The sequence below is a fragment of the Simochromis diagramma genome, unplaced genomic scaffold (genome assembly GCF_900408965.1).
Source record: "Simochromis diagramma unplaced genomic scaffold, fSimDia1.1 OVJJ01000421.1, whole genome shotgun sequence".
Classification (NCBI taxonomy): Eukaryota; Metazoa; Chordata; class Actinopteri; order Cichliformes; family Cichlidae; genus Simochromis; species Simochromis diagramma.
In genome coordinates this window covers 278,882-301,751 of record NW_024387250.1, presented here as the reverse complement: position 1 = coordinate 301,751, position 22,870 = coordinate 278,882, and the positions used below count along the sequence as shown (strand labels likewise).

General features: G+C 42.9%; 5 long non-coding RNA genes across 7 annotated transcripts in view; 3 read left to right on the top strand and 2 right to left on the bottom strand.

Moving 5' to 3' along the window:
• Positions 1–22,870, bottom strand: part of LOC120714730 — a 35,013-nt gene that overhangs the window by 5,473 nt on the left and 6,670 nt on the right. The window lies entirely within an intron of this gene.
• LOC120714733 lies at positions 510–7,311 on the bottom strand. The gene is made up of 4 exons (XR_005691503.1): positions 7,301–7,311; positions 6,982–6,995; positions 6,576–6,581; positions 510–655 (listed from the first exon to the last, which is right to left on the bottom strand). It is a non-coding gene; the product is annotated as an uncharacterized LOC120714733 (long non-coding RNA).
• On the top strand, positions 1,118–18,066 carry LOC120714731. 3 transcript variants are annotated; one of them, XR_005691501.1, is made up of 6 exons: positions 1,118–1,132; positions 2,125–2,248; positions 16,478–16,621; positions 16,725–16,957; positions 17,158–17,339; positions 17,430–18,066. It is a non-coding gene; the product is annotated as an uncharacterized LOC120714731 (long non-coding RNA). The 3 variants fall into 3 exon arrangements; XR_005691499.1 differs by having other exon boundaries at positions 17,158–18,066; XR_005691500.1 differs by lacking the exons at positions 1,118–1,132; positions 2,125–2,248 and adding an exon at positions 15,276–15,805 and having other exon boundaries at positions 17,158–18,066.
• On the top strand, positions 5,605–6,554 carry LOC120714734. Its single transcript, XR_005691504.1, has 2 exons — positions 5,605–5,739; positions 5,830–6,554. It is a non-coding gene; the product is annotated as an uncharacterized LOC120714734 (long non-coding RNA).
• Positions 8,320–11,698, top strand: LOC120714732. Its single transcript, XR_005691502.1, has 3 exons — positions 8,320–8,615; positions 10,099–10,264; positions 11,164–11,698. It is a non-coding gene; the product is annotated as an uncharacterized LOC120714732 (long non-coding RNA).

Here is a 22,870-nt window from a genome sequence, read left to right as displayed (position 1 = left end):
GCTTCCCAGCGCACTGTCATGTCACTGTCTGAGAAATTAGTTACCCTAAGGTCAGAAGGAGGAGGCACCTTCACTAGAAGATTCGTGCAAATTTGATATATTTGACTTCTCTGTTTTTTTCTCTATGAATTATTTTTGAAAAGGAAAAATAATAATTTGAATGTGAGGCAAAACATGTATGGTGCTCGGTAAAGATGACACACCGACCCACTTCTTTTTTTGTTTTGTTTTTTGTTTGAGAAAGTTTGTTTTCATATTAAAGCAGTGTCAGTGACGTCATTCTACCCGACTACCACAGGTAAAGAAAAGCCTGAATCTGTAGATCTTTTTCTTTTCTTTTTGTCTAAAACACAAGAGATAAAAAAAAAAAAAAGCCAGGGAAACATAGGAAATAATGTTTTGTCAGGTAATGACTTGTTGGCAGAAGAAGAGTGGTCCTTGGTAGCCATGACAACAAGGAGGTGTGTTTGTTGCTGGCAGGTAAAAGAAAAAAACCCAAAGCAAAGAAAAAAAGTCAGGGGAAGCCCAGGCTACGAGGGGTCATCCCTTGGAATTTTCAGTCCAAGATCGCCCGCCTGGACCTCCCCCTAGCAGGTGAACATACAGAGGCAGGTGAGCCGAGGGCTCGAACCCGGGCCTGTATGTTACTAACCTGCTAGCCCGCCACATGTTGCCACATGACGGGCGAAGAGAATGGGGCAAATTGTTCTATTTAAAGAGCACTACGCGCACATCGTGCGATCAGCCTTTTCCATTAGCTGGAGACCACACATTTTTGCACTCAAAAATAGCGGCGGGGCCTCAGTCTGTCTGTGGGGCATAGCTGGACTGGCCATCGGGTATACCGGGCATTTGCCCGGTGGGCCGATGCTAATTTTGCCTTTTAAATGGCCCAATGTTTTGTTGTTGTCTTTTTTTCCTAACTGTGTAAACAGTGAAAGGTGGCGGATTGGACAGATGCTGGCAGACGTGTAAAAATAACTCAGTTGTTTGGTAGTGGCTATGGTGGAGCTTTCACACATTCAGTCAAATTACCAAGTGGTGGAGGCCAGCAGGTGGATGGGGGAAAGGACTGGAGGTGGAGAGACCCAAGGCAGCCGCCAGTCCGACTGTCAGGTGAAATGAGCTTCAGGTAAGAAGTTATGACCTGCAGTCTATCTGGGTCAAACCAAGTTTAGGTGGAGTTTATTTTCCTTGTGCTAACGTTGTGCTACAGTCAGTTACAATAACTCTTACTGTGTACTAGCTAGCATGATGGAGTTTCTGTACAGTTGGGTGGGTGCTATGATGTTACTGGTGAACTTTATTTTATTCATATGGTTAGTTAGTAGAGTTGCCAACCGTGCCATAAAAAACGGAATCCTCTGGTATTCAGAGTTAATATTATGCGTTTTGTATTGAGCTGAAAATAAAAGCGATTTGTCCCGTACTTCAGCTACAATATAAAAAGACACAAAGCTGGAGTTATTCTGTGTCTTTGCTGCACAGCTGCCTCTTCTTCTCTCATTCTCCCCCCTCCCTCTCCTGCTGCTACTTCAATCATGAAACTGATCAATGATCAGCTGATCGGCGTTTCTGCCACAAGTCCCGTCTCTCTTGCTTGTTTATCTCCCGCTTTGCGCCAGAAAGAGGAAACTAGCAGAGGTCGTGTTAAACAGCAGAAGCGCCTTTAAACTTGATAAGCTGTTGTTAGAATTTATTTAATTCGGTGCAATTACTTTTTCATATAGGACCGATCAACAACACACCTGCCGCTAATTACGTGTGTCGACCTTAAATATCTTCACAAACTCAAAATGTGACCTCTAGCACCAAACGCTTGCTACAGTTCTTGGTGTCAGAGGTGACACACAAGGTATCAGGTTTTCGGTGCAATTACTTTTTCATATAGGACCAAGTATGTTTGGATAGCTTTTTCCCCTTGAAAACTGCCGTTTAATATGAGAGATTCTTGTCTCATATTAAAATTTATTGATCTGAAACGTGTAAGTGTGACAAATATGGAATAAGATACGAAATCAGAAAGGAGGCAAATATTTTTCCACAGCGCTATAGTCTGCAAATGATCTTTTGGCTATAGTAGATCTTTGACTTGTTCCTTTTTTAATTGTTTGTTTAAAATAGTTTTCTCTAGGTTAAGGCGTACGGTCCAGGCCTACAGAGCAGTGGTCTGGCTGTTGGAAAACCCAGTGAATTCACAGTTGATGCCAAGCAAGGAGGAAAAGCTCCTCTGAAAATTATAGCCCAGGTATATCTGGCTTTGTATATGATCACAAATATGTTAAATATATTGTATGTACCGTATTTTTCGGACTATGAGTCGCACTTAAAATCCTTTAATTATCTCAAAAACCGACAGTGCGCCTTATGTATGAATTCTGGTTGTGCTTACTGACCTTGAACCGATGTTATGTAATACACGGCGCTTAAAAATCTGTCAAAAAATGTTTTAGTACGACTTTGGTAAGCTACGAAGTAGCACCGCTTGATGGATTGTCGGAGCATTACGGCTACGTAGTCAGGAGCCTCGCGGAGTGATACGTACTGTGCTGCAACATAATATTACTGTATTGTGTGTGGATAATGAACCCAAAATGCCACCTGTTAAGAGACATGCTGACGAAGCGGATTTCAAACTCAAGACTGTCACGCAGTAGAACATGAGAATAGAGCAGCTGCGAGAGATTTCAACATGAATGAATCAATGGTACGGAAGTGGAGGAAGCAAGAAGAAAGAGTTGAGTAAAGTTTGACTTATCTGGCTGTTTTGTTTCGCTTAATGCGTTTTATAGTCCAGTGCGCCTCATGTATGAAACCAGACCTGTTCATCGACAGTGCGCCTTATAAACTGGTGCCCTTATGGTCCGAAAAATACGGTGTGTTAAATCTGATTGAACTATAATCCCTTGTCCCTTAGACCCAGAGGAGCCCTGCCTGCTGAAGATGCTGCGTAACGCTCACATTGGTGAGTGTCCGTCTGATAAGTGAGAAGTTTGCTAAACAATGAGACTCATCAGAATCCAAATACTTTATTAACCCCTAAGTAAAAGACAGAGGGGGAAAGTAATAAAAGTTAAAGCGTGGAGAAAGAAGCAGGAGCAACTGAAACGGGCTGCATGCACACACAAGAATAAGCGTTGTTAACATCTGTTTTGTCTGTCTGTCTTAGGAATCTCGTTTGTTCCCAGGGAGATTGGTGAGCACCTTGTTAACATCAAGAAGAACTCGGGGGCTTGTGTCCTGGTTGGTGTGTTGCCGGGGTTGTGGGCGGGCTGGTGCATGGGGGCCCAGCCCTGGCGCAGGGTGCCGCCGGTGCGTCAAGCCACCTGGGGGGGCACTTCAACTGGTGGGGGAGATTGTCACATCTTGCAGGAGCTTTCCTCTCTTCAGGAACTCTCTCTGCAGGAGGGGGAGATACAGGAGAGGTGGAGGAAGATCTCAGCCTGGGCGTCTATTGTCTTATGTAGTCTGGAAGATGAGTGGATGGTGGGGTGGGTGCAGTTTTCTCTGTGGTGGGGTTGGGTGGGCTGTCCCGAGCTCTGTGGTGCCGGGAGGCGCTGCTGCACTGGGCCCCGGTCTGGATGGGCCTGGGCCCCCTTTCCCTGGCGGGTCGCGGAGTATGGGGGTGCCTACTGGGGTCAGCGGGGGAGCTGGCCCCAGGGAGGGGTCACTTGCCCCTCCCTTCCTTCCCTCCCCATCTCCAGCTGCCTCCCTCTTCCCGCTCCACCACAACCACCCACACATGCAGGGCCTTGGAGTAGGGGTATGTCACCAGGGTGCAGAGGAGGCTACCCCCCCCTCTGTCCCCTTCTGGCTGCCTCTGCCTCAATTTTATCCCACAACTTAGACATTCACATTACTCACACTCTCATTACACATACATATAGGATCTTGGGGGTGGGCACGATACATGGAGTCCAAAGTACCATCAGGGTGTACACCCCACCCCTGGCGTCGTTGCCCACCTCTCAATTTTAAATACACGTAGACATTGAGGGCTAGCAGGAGGGACTATGCGCTTACCTGCTGCTCTCTGGCAGGTAGCTCCATGCCCTCCTGGGTTTTAAATGCACCTTAGAACACACATGCATCAACACTACAATGAGCGGGTGAAGGGAGGTTTGGAGTCTTCTCTCACCCCCGTTCTCTGCGGCCTGCTGGAGCGGGGGGGCTAGGAGGAGGAGTTGGCCGTCCGACTGCGGTCTGGAGTGTGGGGCCTCCCTGCTGCTGCGGAGTCGGGGTGGTCTGCCTCTCCCCACCGCAGGGAAAAGGGTAACACCACCTGGGTCTGGGTGCAGTTCCCCCCTCCAGGGCAAGGGTACCTAGACCCGGTTCGTAGAGTACACTTGGGGAGTGTGATCGTGTGTACAGCGTCTCTTTATGTCTGTCTCCACGTTGGTTGAGTGTGGAGTAAGTGCATATGAGAGCATGAGGGTGGGAATGGATGTTTGTATATGTGTGTGCCTGTATTTCTGTGTCTATATGTCAGGTTGGGTATCAGACGCCACCTCTCTGGGGACATCTCAGGCCCTCCAAGGTTTGGAGGCCTATCTCCCCCCACCACCACTTCCCCTGCCAGTGGCGGATTCCCTCAGGTATTGGTGCGTTGGTGGTTCTTTGTGTCTGGGGATGGGCGTCCAGGTACACACCGGCTCACTCCTTGGCGGCCGCTTATCGGGGCCTGGAGCCTGGGGCTCGCTCGGGCCACTTCGGAGGTGGGGTGCCCCCGGCCTCTCGGCCTGGGGCTCGGTCACTCAGGCACGGCTGGCTGCCGGCGGAGCTCACGGGCGCGTCACTGCAACTCCCCCTGGCTTCTGCTCCGCGGCTGCTGAGTGAGCCCTCATCTGGGACTCTCCTCAGCTCTTTCTGGGACAGTGGTGCGGCTGCCCCTCTGTTGGTCTTCCTTGGTCTCTTGTGTTCTGGGGGCCTCTGGATGTCTGGAGTTTTGATCTCCTCCATACCTGCTTCATGCCCTGGAGGACGGGGCTGTGGCTCCCCCACACCCTCTAGCAGATCATTACATGAAGGAACCTTTTAAAAAAACAAGCGCGTCCATGCTCACAGGTGTACACACGGGTGATCACACACACAAACTACACCCTTTTTGGCTCCTACCTCAAAGCACACTGTGTTCTGTTGATCTTATGAGCTGCACAATAATGTTTAATATTTAGTATTTACTGTCATATTCCCATATATCATTGTGATGTTGTTTATTCTATTACTCTTGTTCTCTTCTGCTTGTTTTCTTTTTTCTTTCTCAACAGGTGATCCAGGTGATCGATATATGCATTTTTTTTTCTTTTTTTTTTCTTCTGCCCATTCTGTTGGTTTTTGTTTTTTGCCCTTCTCCCCCGTCCCTCTTCTCAGCTGTTTCTCTTTCCCTCTTTCTTTCTCCCTTTCTTTCCCCCAGTCAAGTCTGTCCTGTATTCAGCAAGTGAAAATAAAATAAACAATAAAAGGTGAATCAAATGGACCATTATGGCAAGGCTGGGATGGTCAATTTGGTAAAGTAAATCCGTTGGGCATCTTTCTTTGCCTTTAGACAATAATTCTGATGGCAAAAGAGCCAAACGGGACAGGCAAAAAAAAAAAAAAAACATCAAGAAGAACGGCCGTCATGTTCCCAGCAGCCCAACTGCTGTTATGATCAAGCAGTCAGGGATTGGTGACGTGTGAGTGGACCGTGGCTGACCAAAGCCAGGACTTTTCAGCCTTGAGAGTTCATCATTGATGCAGGTATATGCTCAGTGAAAGCATAGATACTGTGATATTTTTCTTTTTAAACATTCAAATAGAATATTTGTCAGTCTCATCTTGTTATATTAGGCTTCATCTGCTTGAGCCTTTCCACTGAAGGACCCAGTTAAGTGGGCATTAACACTGAGGACCAGGAGGATGGCTGGTGACACGATGTGTTGCTCTTTGAGGTCTTTTAGCCTGTTTCACTTTGTCACACAGGTTCTAGTTAACTGATTTCTTGATTCACAAGTCTGCAATTAATCAGGCCTGAGTGTGTTTAGTAACACTGAACTGAGGTTTCCAAAATTGGTTAATCACAGTTAACCCTTGATTTAACAAGAGGGGCAATTTGTTTTTACACAGGACCAGGGAGGTTTGGATAATCTTTCTCCCTAATCTATGAAATCATCATTTAAAAACTGCATTTTGTATGAACTTGTCTTATCTGTGTCTAATATTAAAATGAGTTTGATGATCGGAAACATGTAAGTGTGATAAATATGCAAAACACTAGGAAATCAGGAAGGGGGCAAACACCTTTTCACATCACTGTAGACGTGATTACAGAATACCTTTTACATCCTGGATTACAATTGGATATCCATCAACGGCAGATACTGGTCTCCATGACACACAGATACTGGAGTGGTCTGACCTGACCACACTCGCACTGCTTACCCACAAAGTGTGTAGAGAGACAGAAAAAAGCCAGAAAACAAACAAAGCCATGTAGGACATGTGATACTGGAGGACATGAGCACTGGGAGGTACCCAGCTGATCACCATGCTGACGGCAGTCTCATCAGAAACCGTGAGGCTGGTCGGGCCTCCACCAGACCCTGCAGCAACATCATAGAAGAGATAAAGTACCACAGCTAACAACACTTAACACTCACTTTGTTCCTTTAAAGGAGGAAATTATTTTGGCAGCAGAGCAAAGTGTTTTTTTAGAAAATAAATGTAAAGTATAACAGAGAATTTGATACTTTGATTTGATACTTTAACCTCACTACATTTATTTCATAGCTCAGAGTTCTAGTTATTCAAAGATGAGAATTTAGATGTGAAATTTAACCTTTAAGTGACTAGTACTTTGAGAACTGCCATCAGTTACACAATGAAGTTCATTTACGTACAGGTTATTGTATTAGTAGTGCTATATTGTACATAGAGACAGAATATGACATGAAGGGCTACTGACCACAGAAAAGTAAAAGGTAACTGGGCCTAAAGACTAACGGGAGAGAAACACGCTTTCTGTGATTCTATTTGTGTTTTTGTGCTAATCTTGGATATCTTAGGTTGTCTCATTACTGTCATATATGTCCTATCATTAAAACACTGGCTTCTAACAACTAACAGTGTCTCGAAAATAATTTAATAAATAAACAAATAATATGGATGCATGACTTTTAACTTGTCTATTTTTTAGGCTGAACACTGCTGCTAATGTGACTTAGGTAAATGGTTTCAGGCTCTCCCCTCCTGAGTTTGACAAACGTTCAGGATCAGAAAATGTGTGACTCACAGGTGCTGTAGCGTATGGCCACAGCTTCACTCTGAGCTCCATCTCCATAGAGTGCAGACAGTGATATCTCATACTCCTTAAGACACAGGACAACAGTTTATTGAGATATTGTATTTTTTTTACTTCATAATATGTACTCCAACAATCCAATAGTTCTTCCCCACCTGTCTCAGGTCGCCTCCACTTAGTGAGGTAAGAAACATCATCATCAGCTGCAGCTTCCCAGCGCACTGTCATGTCACTGTCTGAGAAATTAGTTACCCTAAGGTCAGAAGGAGGAGGCACCTTCACTAGAAGATTCGTGCAAATTTGATATATTTGACTTCTCTGTTTTTTTTCTCTCTGAATTATTTTTGAAAAGGAAAAATAATAATTTGAATATGAGGCAAAACATGTATGGTGCTCGGTAAAGATGACACACCGACCCACTTCTTTTTTTTGTTTTGTTTTTTGTTTGAGAAAGTTTGTTTTCATATTAAAGCAGTGTCAGTGACGTCATTCTACCCGACTACCACAGGTAAAGAAAAGCCTGAATCTGTAGATCTTTTTCTTTTCTTTTTGTCTAAAACACAAGAGATAAAAAAGCCAGGGAAACATAGGAAATAATGTTTTGTCAGGCAATGACTTGTTGGCAGAAGAAGAGTGGTCCTTGGTAGCCATGACAACAAGGAGGTGTGTTTGTTGCTGGCAGGTAAAAGAAAAAAACCAAAGCAAAGAAAAAAAAGTCAGGGGAAGCCCAGGCTACGAGGGGTCATCCCTTGGAATTTTGACTCCAAGATCGCCCGCCTGGACCTCCCCCTAGCAGGTGAACATACAGAGGCAGGTGAGCCGAGGGCTCGAACCCAGGCCTGTATGTTACTAACCTGCTAGCCCGCCACATGTTGCCACATGACAGGCGAAGAGAATGGGGCAAATTGTTCTATTTAAAGAGCACTACGCGCACATCGTGCATCAGCCTTTTCCATTAGCTGGAGACCACACATTTTTGCACTCAAAAATAGCGGCGGGGCCTCAGTCTGTCTGTGGGGCATAGCTGGACTGGCCATCGGGTATACCGGGCATTTGCCCGTTGGGCCGATGCTAATTTTGCCTTTTAAATGGCCCAATGTTTTGTTGTTGTCTTTTTTCCCTAACCCTGTAAACAGTGAAAGGTGGCGGATTGGACAGATGCTGGCAGACGTGTAAAAATAACTCAGTTGTTTGGTAGTGGCTATGGTGGCGCTTTCACAGATTCAGTAAAATTAGCAAGTGGTGGAGGCCAGCAGGTGGATGGGGGAAAGGGGTGGCGGAGGTGGAGAGACCCAAGGCGGCCGCCAGTCCGACTGTCAGGTGAAATGAGCTTCAGGTAAGAAGTTATGACCTGCAGTCTATCTGGGTCAAACCAAGTTTAGGTGGAGTTTATTTTCCTTGTGCTAACGTTGTGCTACAGTCAGTTACAATAACTCTTACTGTGTACTAGCTAGCATGACAGAGTTTCTGTACAGTTGGGTGGGTGCTATGATGTTACTGGTGAACTTTATTTTATTCATATGGTTAGTTAGTAGAGTTGCCAACCATGCCATAAAAAACGGAATCCTCTGGTATTCAGAGTTAATATTATGCGTTTTGTATTGAGCTGAAAATAAAAGCGATTTGTCCCGTACTTCAGCTACAATAAAAAAAAGACACAAAGCTGGAGTTATTCTGTGTCTTTGCTGCACAGCTGCCTCTTCTTCTCTCATTCTCCCCCCTCCCTCTCCTGCTGCTACTTCAATCATGAAACTGATCAATGATCAGCTGATCAGCATTTCTCTCTTGCTTGTTTATCTCCCGCTTTGCGCCAGAAAGAGGAAACTAGCAGAGGTCGTGTTAAACAGCAGAAGCGCCTTTAAACTTGATAAGCTGTTGTTAGAATTTATTTAATATTACTTTCTAGTATCATCTGATGTTTGTTGGAGCCACAGCTGTAAAAGCTGCTGGCCATGATATCGGTTTGGTTATCTGGTGAGAGGGAAACATGAAGATGAAACCAGGAGATGTCCTTACTGAATCATGAGCGCTGAACAGGTTATTCTCATTTAAAATTTCTAGCTTTCAACAAATAATTATCCGAATCTTACAACCAAAGTTTTCATCTGATGTCAAATTTATAGAAATCCATTATTGTACATAGTAAGTTTTTTTCAGGGTCCCAACATAATTTCTTCAGAAGAAAGTACTGTACATGATGCCAGTATTTTCCCACATTTTCTAGATACTGTACTAGTACTTTGTGTAAAATGCCATCAAAAAGTCAGTTAAGTTTTATTCTTTCTCACCTGTCTTTCTGTCTCCTTTCACTTTTAAAAGGTTGCCATGTTAGAAAAAATATTTTGCCCTGCCATGCTGTTTATTGATGTGGTAAATAAATAGTTTATGAAAATATCACTAAATCTGTCATTTATTATTTTTAATATTCAGTAATGGTCATGTCTCACCTCTAGTCTTCTCTGTCTTAATTTCAGGTTTCCACCATATGTTGTAGATAGTTCAGGAAGTTAACTCAACCAAGCAGTCTTTGGGTTTCAGCTAAGTACTGCTTAGAATACCAGAATAGGGAGGATGGTGTAGGTTTAAGTTTATTAGATTGATACGTATGTACCAACAAGACAGTGTACATCACTGTCACAACGACGTTTGTTTTCATTCAAAGGCTTTATGGTTTTTCCTATAATACCTGGTGGGCCGGTCTCTAGTCAAAATGCCCGGGCTGATGTTTTGTCCCTGTCCAGCCCTGCTGTGGGGTAGTCCAGTTTACTGAAGAACACCTCAGGCTGTCCAATAAATATAAATATCATGCTTTATTGCAGCTTGAAAAACTTCATGCCCTTGGCTACAAACCAGCACTGCTTCTTGGGAAGAAGAGCAAAAAAGGAGAACTCGGATATGAAATATTAACCCCTGGCTGCAGACTAACAGCCAATGTTCAGGAATCCCTTCAGAGGATGGGCTGATGTTATGAGTACCTTTGTAAAGGTAAGATTCAGATCCTGCACTTTTAAAGTTATGATTTATGTTTAGTGTCTAAAAATATTTTCTTATGTTTACCTGTTAGAAAACCACTTTACTGTAAAAGCAGAAATTCAATCATCAATCCTTCTCCCATTTTCACATAAGCAGCACATAATTTATACGTGTTGGTTCCTTTCTCAGCAGTAGTTAACAACATATGGTGGCTTATTTTTCCTTTCCAAATCTTGAGTGACAGCCACTTTTGCTGCTATCACGCTTAAAGATAGAAAGAAAGCAAAGTTATCAAAAGACTGATCTGCAGATTGCAGCTACTTAGACAACTGACAATCTGTTTGTGCCTGTTTTCTTCCTTCATTGATATATATGTAACTGATACATGCGATGTGTAACTGATACATGCGATGTGTAACTGATACATGCGATGTGTAAATGAGAATCTATGTTAATTAAAGTAGTATTAAGGTACTTACACACTGTAAATGGCATAAAATCAAGTGATGGTGTAGCTTAATAAAATAGTGATGGGTATAGATAACGTTGCATCGGAACCTTTGTGGATATTTAAATGTTAGTAATCTGGGCAGAAATGATCACATTTTACTTTAGTTTGTTTAAAGAGCACATTGTACACGGGCCTTGAAGAAAAGGTATGTAGTCTTAAGCACGATGTTTTGGTGGAGTCAGGCGTCTGTAGCATTTTGCACTTCCAGTAGACTGACGTTTGGTCATCATCATCATCACTGAGTCACAACAGCTTCTCCTTCACCCTCACCCTTTAATTCCACTCTGTTCCCTTTCATACGTCATATATACTTAGTCTGCTACAAACCAGGAGGCGTAAAGCAGGATAAAGTTAAAAGTTTGAGCCATTGTGTAAACTAACTTGAATGATCAACAACCAGGAGGAGGCAACGATTATGGAGCCACGGGAGGTGAGGACCACGCAGGTGGAGGAAGTGAGGAATGTGATGGAGAAGATTGAGCTCAACAAGGGACAGGATGAGCCACTGAGCACTTCAGAGGGGCAAGTGGCTAGGTATCGCCAAACCATTTTCAAGCAGGTACTGTACCTCATTTTTCATTAATTCCCTCTTGAGTGGGGGCCACCGGTATGCGTGTTGCTTAATAGCGCACGCATCACCCACGTCAATGTCGTGCTTTAACACTGGGGTTCTAGATGGTACATCCCCAAACAGACTAGGGTGCGCTTGGATCAGATCTTTCACGTCATCTTTCTCGTCATGAGGAAGATAGGAGAGGTACGTGGCTAAGGCACCAAGAACCTCTGAGTTTGCGAGCCTGCCACTCGGCTGACCTTCACTACCCTTCACCAAACCATCATCATGGTTTATGGGCACAGAAATGAGTGAGATGGAGCCCTCCCGATCGTCTTCCCTAGAGTGAAACAGTTTCAGCATATTTATATGGCAGAGCCGTGTTTTTTCGCCTTCTATCCGGAGTGCGAACAATGTAGTCTGTGTCATTGACTTTGCTCTCTACCACATATGGCCCCGCAAATTGGGCTGACAGAGATGGACCAGATGTGGGCACCAACATGAGTACCTGATCACCAGGTTTAAAAGAACGCTGCACTGCCTTCCTGTCATACTGCCGCTTCATTTTCCCTTGGGCTGCTGACAGAGACCTCTTAGCTATTGCACAAGCATGGTACAAACGTTCCCGACACTGCGTGACAAACTCAAGCACATTTGATTGTGGCTGCACATCAGATAAAAACTGTTCTTTCAGAGTTTTTAGTGGCCCTCTCACACTATGCCCAAAAACTAGTTCAGCAGGGCTGAAACCAAGGGACTCCTGTTTTGCTTCACGAGCTGCACACAGTAGGAATGGCAGTCCCTCATCCCAGTTCTTGTCAGTCACCAGACAATATTTTCGCATCATCAACTTTATGGTCTGGTGTTATCCTTCCAGTGCACCTTGTGACTGGGGATGGTAAGGGCTGGAAGGGATGCAAGCGCTACTGGCGCTGGAGCAGTACTGTTACAGGATGGAGTTGATGGCATCAGTCACCCAAAGTTTCACTTGGTGACAGTTGTTAAAAGTGTCTGTTTACTGTATGTGATATTTTATGTGGGGGGGGGGTTACGGTCGCTGACCTCTAGTGGCTCTCCCTCTGTGGAAGAGTTTTTTTTCTCCTTTTCTTGTGTTGCAGGTCTGCCTCATGAGCCACAGCTGAGGTGTGTTCCAGCTCGTCAGCCACGGCATAATGGCTGTATCCCAATTCAGGGTCTGCAGCCTTAAAGTACGCAGCCTCAACGGTCCTCAAGGGCCGCGTACTCAAAGACCGCTAAGGCTGGAAGTGTGAGGCTTGTGAAATGGGACGGTCTAGCCTCCGTCACGCTGCCCAGGTTGCCTAGCAACCATGATAGCTGGAAACGTGTGGTTGACAGAAATGAAGGAGAACATATTTTGTTCGTTTGTTTGTTTCTACATGAGCTCTGTGTGATTTAATAAGTATCTGAGGCTGAGACCACAGGACTGTAAAACATGATTGTTGGGCTTCATATCTGTACTGAACAGTCATATAAGATTAGCTAGTAAATAACAAACAGTTAATGTTGTTCATGAGACTAAAGTCAGTGTAAATATGATATGGCCAATATTATAGATATTATAGTAATCATTATTAGTTATTACAGCAGTGAGTTTGAACTCTCAAATCAAATCACTTCCATTGTCAGATGTGACATGTGCAGGTACACTGGTACAGCACATGTGAGTGAACTCTGTGTCAAATACTGAGCTTCAGTAAAGATTCAAGTTGCAGCTATTTATATGTCCTATCACCTTAAATCTTCACTCAAAGACACTCAAGTATCTTTGACAGTGTATATATAGATGCATTATACATAAGAGACAAATGTTGTTCCTTCAGTATGTTGGCATTATTACATTTGGCTCAATGCTTACATATATGTGTAAAAAGCAAATGTACGAGCTGTGATAACTGTGTCTGATAGAACGAAGAGTAGACTGATATATGAAATATTCCTTTATTGGGTGAGAAAATCAGACCATGTCATAACTGCTTTAAGTCATACAGAATAGATATCAGAGCCTTAAACAGGCTGACTTCTGCTAAATGGGTCAAACTGGGCAGAAAGTCTACAAACACATAACATCCTTATAGAATATGATGTAACACTATAGATTAACTTACCTCAGAATATATAAAGCATATAAACAATTACAGCAATATGATGCAACAAACACAGCAGTACTACTAATCCGAAATACTCAAAGCTTCATAGAACTGACAACTAACAGTGTCTCGAAAATAATTTAATAAATAAACAAATAATATGGATGCATGACTTTTAACTTGTCTATTTTTTAGGCTGAACACTGCTGCTAATGTGACTTAGGTAAATGGTTTCAGGCTCTCCCCTCCTGAGTTTGACAAACGTTCAGGATCAGAAAATGTGTGACTCACAGGTGCTGTAGCGTATGGCCACAGCTTCACTCTGAGCTCCATCTCCATAGAGTGCAGACAGTGATATCTCATACTCCTTAAGACACAGGACAACAGTTTATTGAGATATTGTATTTTTTTTACTTCATAATATGTACTCCAACAATCCAATAGTTCTTCCCCACCTGTCTCAGGTCGCCTCCACTTAGTGAGGTAAGAAACATCATCATCAGCTGCAGCTTCCCAGCAACTTCTTTTTTTGTTTTGTTTTTTGTTTGAGAAAGTTTGTTTTCATATTAAAGCAGTGTCCGTGACGTCATTCTACCCGACTACCACAGGTAAAGAAAAGCCTGAATCTGTAGATCTTTTTCTTTTCTTTTTGTCTAAAACACAAGAGATAAAAAAAAGGCAAAAAAGCCAGGGAAACATAGGAAATAATGTTTTGTCAGGCAATGACTTGTTGGCAGAAGAAGAGTGGTCCTTGGTAGCCATGACAAGAAGGAGGTGTGTTTGTTGCTGGCAGGTAAAAGAAAAAAACCAAAGCAAAGAAAAAAAAGTCAGGGGAAGCCCAGGCTACGAGGGGTCATCCCTTGGAATTTTCAGTCCAAGATCGCCCGCCTGGACCTCCCCCTAGCAGGTGAACATACAGAGGCAGGTGAGCCGAGGGCTCGAACCCGGGCCTGTATGTTACTAACCTGCTAGCCCGCCACATGTTGCCACATGACGGGCGAAGAGAATGGGGCAAATTGTTCTATTTAAAGAGCACTACGCGCACATCGTGCATCAGCCTTTTCCATTAGCTGGAGACCACACATTTTTGCACTCAAAAATAGCGGCGGGGCCTCAGTCTGTCTGTGGGGCATCGGGTATACCGGGCATTTGCCCGTTGGGCCGATGCTAATTTTGCCTTTTATATGGCCCAATGTTTTGTTGTTGTCTTTTTTTCCTAACTTTGTAAACAGTGAAAGGTGGCGGATTGGACAGATGCTGGCAGACGTGTAAAAATAACTCAGTTGTTTGGTAGTGGCTATGGTGGAGCTTTCACACATTCAGTCAAATTAGCAAGTGGTGGAGGCCAGCAGGTGGATGGGGGAAAGGACTGGAGGTGGAGAGACCCAAGGCGGCCGCCAGTCCGACTGTCAGGTGAAATGAGCTTCAGGTAAGAAGTTATGACCTGCAGTCTATCTGGGTCAAACCAAGTTTAGGTGGAGTTTATTTTCCTTGTGCTAACGTTGTGCTACAGTCAGTTACAATAACTCGTACTGTGTACTAGCTAGCATGATGGAGTTTCTGTACAGTTGGGTGGGTGCTATGATGTTACTGGTGAACTTTATTTTATTCATATGGTTAGTTAGTAGAGTTGCCAACCGTGCCATAAAAACGGAATCCTCTGGTATTCAGAGTTAATATTATGCGTTTTGTATTGAGCTGAAAATAAAAGCGATTTGTCCCATACTTCAGCTACAATAAAAAAAAGACACAAAGCTGGAGTTATTCTGTGTCTTTGCTGCACAGCTGCCTCTTCTTCTCTCACTCTCCCCCCTCCCTCTCCTGCTGCTACTTCAATCATGAAACTGATCAATGATCAGCTGATCAGCGTTTCTGCCACAAGTCCCGTCTCTCTTGCTTGTTTATCTCCCGCTTTGCGCCAGAAAGAGGAAACTAGCAGAGGTCGTGTTAAACAGCAGAAGCGCCTTTAAACTTGATAAGCTGTTGTTAGAATTGATTTAATTCGGTGCAGTTACTTTTTCATATAGGACCAAGTATTTTTGGATAGCTTTTTCCCCTTGAAAACTGCCGTTTAATATGAGACATTCTTGTCTCATATTAAAATTTATTGATCTGAAAAGTGTAAGTGTGACAAATATGGAATAAGATACGAAATCAGAAAGGAGGCAAATATTTTTTCACAGCGCTATAGTCTGTAAATGATCTTTTGGCTATAGTAGATCTTTGACTTGTTCCTTTTTTAATTGTTTGTTTAAAATAGTTTTCTCTAGGTTAAGGCATACGGTCCAGGCCTACAGAGCAGTGGTCTGGCTGTTGGAAAACCCAGTGAACTCACAGTTGATGCCAAGCAAGGAGGAAAAGCTCTGAAAATTATAGCCCAGGTATATCTGGCTTTGTATATGATCACAAATAAGTTAAATATATTGTATGTACCGTATTTTTCGGACTATGAGTCGCACTTAAAATCCTTTAATTATCTCAAAAATCGACAGTGCGCCTTATGTATGAATTCTGGTTGTGCTTACTGACCTTTTTTTATGTAATACACGGCGCTTAAAAATCTGTCAAAAAATGTTTTAGTACGACTTTGGTAAGCTACGAAGTCGCACCGCTTGATGGATTGTCGGAGCATTACGGCTACGTAGTCAGGAGCCTGGCGGAGTGATACGTACTGTGCTGCAACATAATATTACTGTATTGTGTGTGGATCATGACCCCAAAATGCCACCTGTTAAGAGACATGCTGACAAAGCGGATTTCAAACTCAAGGCTGTCAGTCACGCAGTAGAACATGAGAATAGAGCAGCTGTGAGAGATTTCAACATGAATGAATCAATGGTACGGAAGTGGAGGAAGCAAGAAGAAAGAGTTGAGTAGAGTTTGACTTATCTGGCTGTTTTGTTTCGCTTAATGCGTTTTATAGTCCAGTGCGCCTCATGGATGAAACCAGACCTGTTCATCGACAGTGCGCCTTATAAACTGGTGCGCCTTATGGTCCGAAAAATACGGTGTGTTAAATCTGATTGAACTATAATCCCTTGTCTTCTGCACAGGATGGTGAAGTCAATTCTGTGGATGTCCAGGTTAAGGATAATAGCAACAGCACATACACCTGCACCTGCACCCCACGTAAGCCTGTGAAGCACACTGTGATGGTCTCCTGGGGAGACGCTAACATCCCTGAGAGTCCATTCAGGGTGAGTATGCACTCACACACACTCTCACTTTCACTCTGGCATGCAAGGTTTGCCTTTTCTTCTCACTGTAAAGTCTCTTGAGTTTTGGTGTTTGTGCCCACAGATGAATGTCGGAGCAGGCTGTCATCCAAACAAGGTGAAGGTCTCTGACCCTGGAGTGGCAAAGACGGGCCTGAAAGCCTTCCAGCCAACATACTTCACTGAAGGCGGGCTCTGCTGCAGATATTCCACTGGACATAGGAGAGCGTGACCTCAGCCAGCTGACAGCCCCTCTTACAACACCCTCAGGCCCAGAGGAGCCCTGCCTGCTGAAGATGCTGCGTAACGCTCACATTGGTGAGTATCCATCTGATAAGTGAGAAGTTTGCTAAACAATGAGACTCATCAGAATCCAAATACTTTATTAACCCCTAAGTAAAAGACAGAGGGGGAAAGTAATAAAAGTTAAAGCGTGGAGAAAGAAGCAGGAGCAACTGAAACGGGCTGCATGCACACACGAGAATAAGCGTTGTTAACATCTGTTTTGTCTGTCTTAGGAATCTCGTTTGTTCCCAGGGAGATTGGTGAGCACCTTGTTAACATCAAGAAGAACGGCCGTCATGTTCCCAGCAGCCCAATTGCTGTTATGATCGAGCAGTCAGGGATTGGTGACGTGTGAGTGGACCGTGGCTGACCAAAGCCAGGACTTTTCAGCCTTGAGAGTTCATCATTGATGCAGGTATATGCTCAGTGAAAGCATAGATACTGTGATATTTTTCTTTTTAAACATTCAAATAGAATATTTGTCAGTCTCATCTTGTTATATTAGGCTTCATCTGCTTGAGCCTTTCCACTGAAGGACCCAGTTAAGTGGGCATTAACACTGAGGACCAGGAGGATGGCTGGTGACACGATGTGTTGCTCTTTGAGGTCTTTTAGCCTGTTTCACTTTGTCACACAGGTTCTAGTTAACTGATTTCTTGATTCACAAGTCTGCAATTAATCAGGCCTGAGTGTGTTTAGTAACACTGAACTGAGGTTTCCAAAATTGGTTAATCACAGTTAACCCTTGATTTAACAAGAGGGGCAATTTGTTTTTACACAGGACCAGGGAGGTTTGGATAATCTTTCTCCCTAATCTATGAAATCATCATTTAAAAACTGCATTTTGTATTAACTTGTCTTATCTGTGTCTAATATTAAAATGAGTTTGATGATCGGAAACATGTAAGTGTGATAAATATGCAAAACACTAGGAAATCAGGAAGGGGGCAAACACCTTTTCACATCACTGTAGACGTGATTACAGAATACCTTTTACATCCTGGATTACAATAGGATATCCATCAACGGCAGATACTGGTCTCCATGACACACAGATACTGGAGTGGTCTGACCTGACCACACTCGCACTGCTTACCCACAAAGTGTGTAGAGAGACAGAAAAAAGCCAGAAAACAAACAAAGCCATGTAGGACATGTGATACTGGAGGACATGAGCACTGGGAGGTACCCAGCTGATCACCATGCTGACGGCAGTCTCATCAGAAACCGTGAGGCTGGTCGGGCCTCCACCAGACCCTGCAGCAACATCATAGAAGAGATAAAGTACCACAGCTAACGACACTTAACACTCACTTTGTTCCTTTAAAGGAGGAAATTATTTTGGCAGCACAGCAAAGTGTTTTTTTAGAAAATAAATGTAAAGTATAACAGAGAATTTGATACTTTGATTTGATACTTTAACCTCACTACATTTATTTCATAGCTCAGAGTTCTAGTTATTCAAAGATGAGAATTTAGATGTGAAATTTAACCTTTAAGTGACTAGTACTTTGAGAACTGCCATCAATTACACAATGAAGTTCATTTACGTACAGGTTATTGTATTAGTAATGCTATATTGTACACAGAGACAGAATATGACATGAAGGGCTACTGACCACAGAAAAGTAAAAGGTAACTGGGCCTAAAGACTAACGGGAGAGAAACACGCTTTCTGTGATTCTATTTGTGTTTTTGTGGTAATCTTGGATATCTTAGGTTGTCTCATTACTGTCATATATGTCCTATCATTAAAACACTGGCTTCTAACAACTAACAGTGTCTCGAAAATAATTTAATAAATAAACAAATAATATGGATGCATGACTCAAATGCGTGACTTTTAACTTGTCTATTTTTTAGGCTGAACACTGCTGCTAATGTGACTTAGGTAAATGGTTTCAGGCTCTCCCCTCCTGAGTTTGACAAACGTTCAGGATCAGAAAATGTGTGACTCACAGGTGCTGTAGCGTATGGCCACAGCTTCACTCTGAGCTCCATCTCCATAGAGTGCAGACAGTGATATCTCATACTCCTTAAGACACAGGACAACAGTTTATTGAGATATTGTATTTTTTTTACTTCATAATATGTACTCCAACAATCCAATAGTTCTTCCCCACCTGTCTCAGGTCGCCTCCACTTAGTGAGGTAAGAAACATCATCATCATCAGCTGCAGCTTCCCAGCGCACTGTCATGTCCCTGTCTGAGTAATTAGTTACCCTAAGGTCAGAAGGAGGAGGCACCTTCACTAGAAGATTCGTGCAAATTTGATATATTTGACTTCTCTGTTTTTTTTCTCTCTGAATTATTTTTGAAAAGGAAAAATAATAATTTGAATGTGAGGCAAAACATGTATGGTGCTCGGTAAAGATGACACACCGACCCACTTCTTTTTTTGTTTTGTTTTTTGTTTGAGAAAGTTTGTTTTCATATTAAAGCAGTGTCAGTGACGTCATTCTACCCGACTACCACAGGTAAAGAAAAGCCTGAATCTATAGATCTTTTTCTTTTCTTTTTGTCTAAAACACAAGAGATAAAAAAGGCAAAAAAGCCAGGGAAACATAGGAAATAATGTTTTGTCAGGCAATGACTTGTTGGCAGAAGAAGAGTGGTCCTTGGTAGCCATGACAAGAAGGAGGTGTGTTTGTTGCTGGCAGGTAAAAGAAAAAAACCAAAGCAAAGAAAAAAAAGTCAGGGGAAGCCCAGGATACGAGGGGTCATCCCTTGGAATTTTCAGTCCAAGTTCACCCGCCTGGACCTCCCCCTAGCAGGTGAACATACAGAGGCAGGTGAGCCGAGGGCTCGAACCTGCTAGCCCGCCACATGTTGCCACATGACGGGCGAAGAGAATGGGGCAAATTGTTCTATTTAAAGAGCACTACGCGCACATCGTGCATCAGCCTTTTCCATTAGCTGGAGACCACACATTTTTGCACTCAAAAATAGCGGCGGGGCCTCAGTCTGTCTGTGGGGCATCGGGTATACCGGGCATTTGCCCGTTGGGCCGATGCTAATTTTGCCTTTTAAATGGCCCAATGTTTTGTTGTTGTCTTTTTTCCTAACTGTGTAAACAGTGAAAGGTGGCGGATTGGACAGATGCTGGCAGACGTGTAAAAATAACTCAGTTGTTTGGTAGTGGCTATGGTGGAGCTTTCACACATTCAGTCAAATTAGCAAGTGGTGGAGGCCAGCAGCTGGATGGGGGAAAGGACTGGAGGTGGAGAGACCCAAGGTGGCCGCCAGTCCGACTGTCAGGTGAAATGAGCTTCAGGTAAGAAGTTATGACCTGCAGTCTATCTGGGTCAAACCAAGTTTAGGTGGAGTTTATTTTCCTTGTGCTAACGTTGTGCTACAGTCAGTTACAATAACTCGTACTGTGTACTAGCTAGCATGATGGAGTTTCTGTACAGTTGGGTGGGTGCTATGATGTTACTGGTGAACTTTATTTTATTCATATGGTTAGTTAGTAGAGTTGCCAACCGTGCCATAAAAAACGGAATCCTCTGGTATTCAGAGTTAATATTATGCGTTTTGTATTGAGCTGAAAATAAAAGCGATTTGTCCCGTACTTCAGCTACAATAAAAAAAAGACACAAAGCTGGAGTTATTCTGTGTCTTTGCTGCACAGCTGCCTCTTCTTCTCTCTTTCTCCCCCCTCCCTCTCCTGCTGCTACTTCAATCATGAAACTGATCAATGATCAGCTGATCAGCGTTTCTCTCTTGCTTGTTTATCTCCCGCTTTGCGCCAGAAAGAGGAAACTAGCGGAGGTCGCGTTAAACAGCAGAAGCGCCTTTAAACTTGATAAGCTGTTGTTAGAATTTATTTAATATTACTTTCTAGTATCAGCTGATGTTTGTTGGAGCCACAGCTGTAAAAGCTGCTGGCCATGATATCGGTTTGGTTATCTGGTGAGAGGGAAACATGAAGATGAAACCAGGAGATGTCCTTACTGAATCATCAGCGCTGAACAGGTTATTCTCATTTAAAATTTCTAGCTTTCAACAAATAATTATCCGAATCTTACAACCAAAGTTTTCATCTGATGTCAAATTTATAGAAATCCATTATTGTACATAGTAAGTTTTTTTCAGGGTCCCAACATAATTTCTTCAGAAGAAAGTACTGTACATGATGCCAGTATTTTCCCACATTTTCTAGATACTGTACTAGTACTTTGTGTAAAATGCCATCAAAAAGTCAGTTAAGTTTTATTCTTTCTCACCTGTCTTTCTGTCTCCTTTCACTTTAAAAGGTTGCCATGTTATAAAAAATATTTTGCCCTGCCATGCTGTTTATTGATGTGGTAAATAAATAGTTTATGAAAATATCACTAAATCTGTCATTTATTATTTTTAATATTCAGTAATGGTCATGTCTCACCTCTAGTCTTCTCTGTCTTAATTTCAGGTTTCCACCATATGTTGTAGATAGTTCAGGAAGTTAACTCAACCAAGCAGTCTTTGGGTTTGGCTAAGTACTGCTTAGAATACCAGAATAGGGAGGATGGTGTAGGTTTAAGTTTATTAGATTGATACATATGTACCAACAAGACAGTGTACATCACTGTCACAACGACGTTTGTTTTCATTCAAAGGCTTTATGGTTTTTCCTATAATACCTGGTGGGCCGGTCTCTAGTCAAAATGCCCGGGCTGATTTTTGTCCCTGTCCAGCCCTGCTGTGGGTTAGTCAGTTTACTGAAGAACACCTCAGGCTGTCCAATAAATATAAATATCATGCTTTATTGCAGCTTGAAAAACTTCATGCCCTTGGCTACAAACCAGCACTGCTTCTTGGGAAGAAGAGCAAAAAAGGAGAACTCGGATATGAAATATTAACCCCTGGCTGCAGACTAACAGCCAATGTTCAGGAATCCCTTCAGAGGATGGGCTGATGTTATGAGTACCTTTTGTAAAGGTAAGATTCAGATCCTGCACTTTTAAAGTTATGATTTATGTTTAGTGTCTAAAAATATTTTCTTATGTTTACCTGTTAGAAAACCACTTTACTGTAAAAGCAGAAATTCAATCATCAATCCTTCTCCCATTTTCACATAAGCAGCACATAATTTATACGTGTTGGTTCCTTTCTCAGCAGTAGTTAACAACATATGGTGGCTTATTTTTCCTTTCCAAATCTTGAGTGACAGCCACTTTTGCTGCTATCACGCTTAAAGATAGAAAGAAAGCAAAGTTATCAAAAGACTGATCTGCAGATTGCAGCTACTTAGACAACTGACAATCTGTTTGTGCCTGTTTCTTCCTTCATTGATATATATGTAACTGATACATGCGATGTGTAACTGATACATGCGATGTGTAACTGATACATGCGATGTGTAAATGAGAATCTATGTTAATTAAAGTAGTATTAAGGTACTTACACACTGTAATGGCATAAAATCAAGTGATGGTGTAGCTTAATAAAATAGTGATGGGTATAGATAACGTTGCATCGGAACCTTTGTGGATATTTAAATGTTAGTAATCTGGGCAGAAATGATCACATTTTACTTTAGTTGTTTAAAGAGCACATTGTACACGGGCCTTGAAGAAAAGGTATGTAGTCTTAAGCACGATGTTTTGGTGGAGTCAGGCGTCTGTAGCATTTTGCACTTCCAGTAGACTGACGTTTGGTCATCATCATCATCACTGAGTCACAACAGCTTCTCCTTCACCCTCACCCTTTAATTCCACTCTGTTCCCTTTCATACGTCATATATACTTAGTCTGCTACAAACCAGGAGGCGTAAAGCAGGATAAAGTTAAAAGTTTGAGCCATTGTGTAAACTAACTTGAATGATCAACAACCAGGAGGAGGCAACGATTATGGAGCCACGGGAGGTGAGGACCACGCAGGTGGAGGAAGTGAGGAATGTGATGGAGAAGATTGAGCTCAACAAGGGACAGGATGAGCCACTGAGCACTTCAGAGGGGCAAGTG